Below are 8,492 nucleotides of genomic sequence, written 5' to 3'. Positions count from 1 at the left end.
TCGATATGTAATTAAATTTGTCAAAATCATAAAATTGGTCTATTGTAGTGGACAAAACTGACTTTTTGCATATGAAAATTTTTAATACTTTTAAAAGTGATAAGGATTCAAAAATTAAACCTAATAATTGTTTGTAATATGTACCATTTATATGTTGTTCATAATATCAATCACATTATAAATTTATTATATTTATTATTATATATGACTTAACTAATATGTTTTTAATTAGTGAACTACTGATTAAATTAATATATCACTGTATCAATGCTTTAACATATGGTAATTGACACCATATTAATAATAATGGTATGAAATAATATGAAGGATGGAGATGGAAGAGGATACTACCAAGAATTAGAATAATCATCATCATCAAAGATCGTGCTAACTCAATTTGGCAAGATAGTAAGTTTTTTAGTACATTTTTCACTTATCTAGCAATTGTAGATAATGGAGCATGCTATAATAATTTTGTATGTAGTGCTTAGTAACATGATATAATTAAATTATAAATAAGCTGAATGAGTAAACGGAGATTGTTATTTTGATGTGATATAATATGGGATGTGATATTTACAATAGTAATTTGATCAAATATTAAGTGTTGTTAAATCTAACTTTCTTGATTGTCAAGTTATCTCTATTGTTATCTTTAACCTCAAGCTTTTCTTTCCAGAACTCCAAGGGCTTTATGAGTTGCTTCCAACATAAGGCCCAATTTTATTTTATTTTTCCATTTATTTCATATTAGGCCTTTGCCAACTTAAGTGCAATACTTAGTCCAACTGTTAATAGTAGTTTTGCTTCTGTATTTAGTCTTTTAGTTAGGTTAGTTAGTGACTACTTTCCTTTTCTAGTTTCTATATGAAGAGGAGATCATCTTTTCCAAAGAGAAACACGATAATTACTTTATCAATCAAAAGCAATATTGTAGTTTCCTTTCTTTCTTTGTTTTCAAGGCGTGCAATCAAATTGAGATGGTATTAGAGCAAACTGTATTGTGATCATTAACCTTTCCTTCTTCTCTTTCTTATCTTGCTTTTCCCTTTTCATTTTTATTTTTCACAACTTGTATTTCCTTCTAATCATTTTAGATTATAATACCAATCCATCAAACCCATATTTTCTCCACTCTAGTTAGAAATTTGTTTTAGTTCTTGGCACGTCCTTACTAAATGGGAGGAATTATCACTCTTGGGATCGAGCCTTCAAGTTGACCCTTCAATCCAAGAATAAATTGAGATTTATTGATGGAAGCTTGACATAATCAACATTATAAGATTCTCTATATGATACATGAATAAGATGCAACACCATGGTTCTATCTTAGATTCAACACTCATTAGAAGAATCCATTGTTAAATAAATTCTCTGGATTGATTGTGCAACTGAAGTGTGGAAGGATTTGCAAGACATGTATTCCTAAAGTAATATTTTTCGTATTGCTGCAAGAAGAGTTTTACCAATTAAATCAAGGTAACCTAATTTTTTATGAGTTCTTTACTCAATTAATGGCCTTATGGGTAAAAATGGAAAATTTCAAACCTATTAGGAGTTACAAGTGTGTGACACCATGAACTTGTGGGGTAATTCAATCTGTGAAAATTTATAGAGAATAAGACTATGTCATTAGGTTTTTTAAAGGCCTAAATGGTCAATATGCTCAAGTGAGATCCCAAATAATGTTAATTGATCCTCTTCCAACCATTAACAAGGTCTTTTCCATGCTTATGCATGCAGCAGAAACGTAATTAGGCAACCTAAATCCCCCAAACCTTGAACTAAAGGAGAAATCTTGTGTAGTAATTCTAGGAAAGACTATCAATACTAGACCAATCACAATTTGAGGGGGAAATGAACTAGGTGGTAGATCAAACAGAATGTGACAAACTCAAGAAAACAAGTTTTGTACCTTCTATGAAATAACAAATCACACAATTGAAACTTGCTTTCTGAAGCATGAATACCCCCATGACACCAACTAAAAAGACATGATAGAATGACCAACCATGCTACTAGATTTCCCTTGAATAAGAAAAAGGATCTGAGGGCAAACTTAAAGGCAATTAGGCAATTTCAAGGTGATGATAAGATGTTCACAAAAGAAAAGAAAAACTCCTCTTGGACATGCTCAACCAATCCAAGGCAGATCAGAACCATGATTCCAACTTAATTGTTAACACTACCATGTTTGCCTCTTCTTCAGGTAACATACACTCATAATGGCTCCTGAACACTAGAGCCCCAGATCATATCACCTACGATATGACAAATTTCAGCGTACATAAATCCATATCACATATGCTTATTACTCTGCCTAATGGGAACAAAATATCAACTTGTGTTTCTAGCACTATCAAATTAACCAATTTTGTCATACTAACAAATGAACTCTTTGTTACCCAATTTCATATGAATTTGATATATGTGAATAATTTGGTTCACACATTAAATTGACATTGATATTTTCTATGAGTCAATGCCTCATTTTGCAGAACAATACCAAGAAGATGACTGATTCAGCTAGACTTCAACAAGGATTGTTCTTTTACTTTTAACAATTTTACTAGAAATATAATTCATAAAAACCGATGTCATCTACGCTTTAGGCATGTATCTAACTCTATTATGTTGATACTCAATAAACAATTTCCTCTCACAATTAGGATTTTTAACTCTTTAAAACCTTGTGATATTTGACATTTTTCTAAACAAATTAGACAACCTTTTCCAATTAGAAATTCATAAAGCCTACAATATTTTCATCTTTTACATGCTGATATTTGGGGACACTATGATGTCTCATCTCTCTTTGGTCACAAAATACTTCTTAATCTTAGCAGATGATCATAATAGATTTACTTGGATTATTATGATGAAAACAAAAAGGTGAAACTAGGCATCATATAATCAATTTTGTATCTATCATATAGACTCAATTCAACACCAAACTCCAATGCCTAAGTAATGATAATGAAGTGGAGTTCCTAATGCATGATTTCCTAGGAATCATACACCAAAGAAATTGTGTAGAAATTCATCAAAAAATGAGATTGTTGAAAGAAAGCATCATCACATTTTAAATGTGGCTAGAGCTCTCTTTCTTCAATCTCATCTCCCCTATAAACTTTGGAATATTGATGTGAAACATGTTGTACATCTCATAAATGGAATCCCAACTCCTCTTCTCCAAAACAAAGTCTTTATCGACGCTTATGTCATAAGCAACCTTCTATTGATAACCTTAGAATTTTTTGTTATTTAGTTTACGATAACACCACTATTTCACACAGAAGCAAATTTCAAGCTAGATCTAGAAAGGTTGCCTTTCTTGGATACGAAGAAGGCACCAAAGGCTACCTATTATATGATCTACTTTCTCATAATGTCTTTCTTTCTAGACATGTTGTCTTTTATGAAAATTACTTTCCTTTTACATAGCATCCTATAAATGTTGATTCCCATATATGTAAGGTTTCACTGAATAGTGTTAATGCTAACAACACTCATCCCAACCTTAAACCTCACACTCAGATTCATGTTGTTAGCACCATTAACCCAAATTCACCCTCCACACAACATTCCTCTCCAATTCTCGTTAGACTTTGCCCAAAAATTAGGAAACCACCTACCCCTATAAGAATATCATTGTAACCTTGTTGCCTCTAATCTTGGTACTACCAAGTCATCTTCATGTCTCCCTTATCATTTATCTTTTGTTATTAGTTATGATAACCGATATACTTGCTATAGAAAAATTTGTTGTGATGTTTCAACCATCACATAACCTTCATCTTATAAACAAGGCAGCACCATGACTTGTTGACAAGAGGCTATGCAACAACACTTGGTCCCCAGCCATTCTCCTAAAGAACAAAGCTCCCCTTGGATGTAAATGGGTATACAAAGTCAAATATCATGCTCATGGCGCATTGGAGACGATTAAATCTAGACTTGTAACCAAGGGTTATACTCAACTGGAAGAAGTATATTACCTTGACACTTTTTCCCATGTGGTAAAAATTACAACTTTGGAAGTCATCTTGGCTCTAACTACTGCAAAATTCTGGTTTTTAGAACAACTAGACATCACAAACGTCTTTCTTCATGGTGATTTACTTGAATATGTCTACACCTCCACCACCTGGACTGTTATTTTCAAAACCCAGCATTGTCTGCAAGCTTAACAAATCCCTCTATAGCCTCAAGCAAGCAAGTTATGAGTGACACACAACCATCTTCTAAACTGATATCTTTAGATTTCTTTCACTCACAGGTTGATCAAGATTTGTTTACCAAGACCTCAACTATTAGCTTTACAACCATTCTTGTCTATGTTGATGACCATGTTCTCACAGGCAACAACCTCACTGAAATCAACCAAGTACTTGATACCTCCTACAAGATCAAATATATTGGCCCTCAAAGATACTTATTGGGACTGGAAATTGAAAGATCAAGTTCATGCATACATCTCAATCAATGAAAATATACATTTTCCCTCTTGGAAGACTCTGTCTCCCTTGCATCAAAACCTGCCAAAATACCTTTTGGCCCATCCATTAAACTACAACTTAATGAAGGTACCCCTTTGTATGATGCCTCTTGCTATAGAAGACTTGTGGGTAGATTAATCTACCTGACTATCCTATGGCTATATATTTATTATGTTATCCAACAACTTAGTCTCTTTACTAAATCCATGGATTCACACTACAAAGCAACATTAAAAGTACTTCATTACCTAAAAGCTTCACCTACACATAGACTCATTTTCTCTTCAGCATCCATAATCAAACTATCTACATTTGCCGATTCATATTGGGCTTGTTGCTTGGATACACGGAAATCTATCATAAGATTTTAAATATTCCTTGGAATATTAATCATCTATTGGAATACCAAGAGGCAAAACATTGTTAGTAGATCATGTCCAGAAGTTGAATATATAGAACTTGGAAGTCTTGTTTATGAGATCCATTGGCTCAATTATCTATTCCATGACATTCACACTCCACTTTCAAATCCCATCCATGTTTAGTATGACAACATATCAGCCATACACTTAGCTCACAATTCAGTCGTCCTTGAACGCACTAAACATATTGAAATTGAGGGTCATGTCATTGGAGAAAAGATACAATGAGGCTTTGTTCATCTTCTTCACATTCCTTCGTCAGAACAACTTACTGATGCCTTCCCGAAACCACTACCACCTAAACTATTTCAAAACTTCAACACTAAGTTGGGCCTCTACGATATGCATCATCCAACTTGACGATATGCATCATCCAAGGGGGGGTTAAATCTAGTCTTGATGATCAAGTTATCTCCATTATCATCTTCAACCTCAAACTTCTCTTTTATGAACTCCAAAGGCTCTATGGGTTGCTTATAGCATAAGGCTCGATTTCACTTTTTTTCCTTTTATTTCATATCGGGCCTTTGCCAACTTAAGCCCAATACTTAGTCCAACTATTAGAAGTTAGTTTTCCTACTATATTTAGCCTTTCAATTAGGTTAGTTAGTTGGTCACTTTCCTTTTTAAGTTTATTTACAAAAAGGAGATCTTCTTTTCCAAAGAGTAACACGACAATTACTTTCTCAATCAAAAGCAATATTTTGGTTTCTTTTCTTTCTTAGTTTTCATGGTGTACAATCAAATTGAGAGGTGTGTTATTGACACAATAAATTAAAGGTGTTTATCTAATATGAAATGCGTGGGGTTATTCATATATCAAACTATCTATTTACTATCTACATCAAACCAATCAATTATAAGGTATTGTTTTTTATGGTTGAATCTAATCGGTATATTACAATCTCTTATATAATCAAATATGTCACACATTGTTTGATTTTCTAGATATTGTTTAAATATATGTTGAACTACTATGATAGGTTTAACTATTAATTAGTTTTGAAATGGAACCAATACATGAGAGTCAAAATTCAACTTTTTACATTTTCCCTAGAGAAAAAGCAATTAAAACCTTTTTAGATTGTTGCATATTATTCTTTTAATAGGAAATAGTATGGTGTATTATTGATTTATTTAAGATATGACAATTCACCATGTTATTTTTATTTTTCTAGTTACAATACATATTTACATCAATTCACTATTCAATTTGTATTTTTTTTCTTCTCTATCTTCCTTATATGAGAAAGTCATTATCTTTGGGTATTATAACTATCACTCCTAATAAGTGACACTCGTAAGAATAAAATATCAGTCTTTTTGGCATGATACGATACTTAAGGTCTAGTTTTGCCCAACTATAATCTTTGTCATTGAAATTGAATTAAAAATGGAATTGAAATGGATGGGGATCACATTGTTTTTATATTCTAATGAAGTTGATCGATCCAAACCGCAACTAATTTTCTGTTGGGTGGAATATGTTGTGATTTTTGTGGTAGATGATAATATTATACATCATGTTGGAAAATGTACTAAATTTGCCACATATGCGATTTAGTTATTCAACTTCAAAACATATGTATAAACGACCTTATGTTAAAGCAATAGAAAGACAAGGAAAGAAGAGAAGAAGACAATGTTGTTGAAAGAATAGTAAGAAAATAAAGAGAAAGAATTGTATGAGTGCGATCAATGCCTTTGTGTATTTCTCATGTATTGAAAACTTAATGTCAAGGTTATGTATTTCCATAAATGGAAACTATATTTAACCAATAAAACTAACTTTACAAACTACTTTCTAGAAAATGAATTATCTCTTAACATTCTCCATTAATTCCTATTCTATGAAGAAGATGAGACATCCTTCAACTCTACTATACTAAGTGTGAACACCCATTTTTTCCGGCCCAGAAAAAGTTCAAAACGTTTTTTAAATAATTTACTTTTTAAAAAAATAAAAAAATGATTTCCTACAAAAAATAGTTTAATACATAGGTTCTAGAAACCCATACAATTTTAACCCAAAATAAGAAAATAAATTATTTTATTATTTTATTTTAGTTTTTTTAAATTATAAATTTAAATAAATAATAAATAATTACAAATATTTTTCTATTAATTTATATGATTTATTTCGAATTTATTAAAATAAATATATAATTAAAAATGGAATTTCAAATAAAAAATAAAATAAAACAAACAAAGTAGGGTTTTTTTTTAGTTTCCCACAGGTATCCTCGCACTAGAGGCAATCATGTCCGAGCCGGGAACATCCACAGGTACGTGGGGCTAACTCTCCCAACGAGCATTTTTTCCATCCACAAGACTCGAACCCGGGTTCTTGCTTAAGGGGAATCAAACATGTACCACTTGAACCAACGTCAGTTGGTACAAAGTAGGGGTTTAGTTTAATTTCATTTTAGTGTAAATAAATGTGTTTAGAAATAGAAAAGGGGTTCTTTGGGGGTTGCACAGGAGAAAGGAGAAAGAGTAAACACTGTGAAGAAAAAGTGTAAAGTCCATTAAAGTAGAAAATCTAGTAAAGGTAGAAGCATTATTTGTTTTGTGCTCTCATCGTTCTATTGAATCGTGGCAGTCCATCGTGCATACCCTTTTCTGCTTCATCTTTGACCTCCAGATTAACCAATCACGTTGTGAAACGTAGGCAAGTGCACGTTGCACATGGAGACGCGTGCACACTGGAGGAATGCGCCTCTGCCCAGGTTTTCTTCCGGTACAAGCACGTCTATAGTAAGCCTTGTACACCCCTTTTTAGACCGAACCACAATGTGACACGTAGGCAATACATGATGTGTTCGTGAACTCACCTGCACCTGACCAACGACTCTCCCAACTTCCTATCTGATGCCTGCAGGCACATTGTAGATGTGATGGACCAAGAGGCAGCCAACCACAGACTAACACGTGGCGCAGTCCTTTGTCGCAAACTTCCCAGCCAATCGTTGCGCGACAAGTTGGGCATCCTCTTTGCTCCCATTCCCACCAGATTAAAACTCATACACGTTTAAAATTCTCTCCTCTTTCACTTATTTTAACCCAATTAATTTTTGTTAAAAAAATAACAACTGTATTTAAAAAAAAAATTGGACAGTAAATTAGTACATTTTATATAAATTTTTTTGGAGGATGAATTAATAAATTATTATGCATAAGTAATAATAATAATAATAATAATAGTAATAGTAATTTCCTTAATATAGGTAACAACAAATACACTTGTTATGACCTTTTAACAACTAATTAAATTTTTTTAATTTTTTTATTTTATCCTTTTTTGTAGTTAATTAAAAATTGTTATATAAAATGTGAATCCTTTTACTAATATAAAAAAATGACTTTTAATATAATTTTTTTTTATAAAATACTTATACACAATATTATTATTATTATTATTATTGCTTATAAAAAAGTTTACAACTTTTTTGGGATTAACCAAATGGTGGAGACAGGTTGTGTTAATACTTCTTGTTCTCATATCATCCTTGAACGGTCATATTCTGATGCTTATTTTCGATCGATTAATTCCGAAATTAATTATAAAAAG

This window comes from Lupinus angustifolius, chromosome LG02, assembly GCF_001865875.1.
Source record: "Lupinus angustifolius cultivar Tanjil chromosome LG02, LupAngTanjil_v1.0, whole genome shotgun sequence".
NCBI classification, from domain to species: Eukaryota; Viridiplantae; Streptophyta; class Magnoliopsida; order Fabales; family Fabaceae; genus Lupinus; species Lupinus angustifolius.
The sequence above is the reverse complement of the archived record's forward strand: the minus strand, read 5'-3'. Positions refer to the sequence as shown.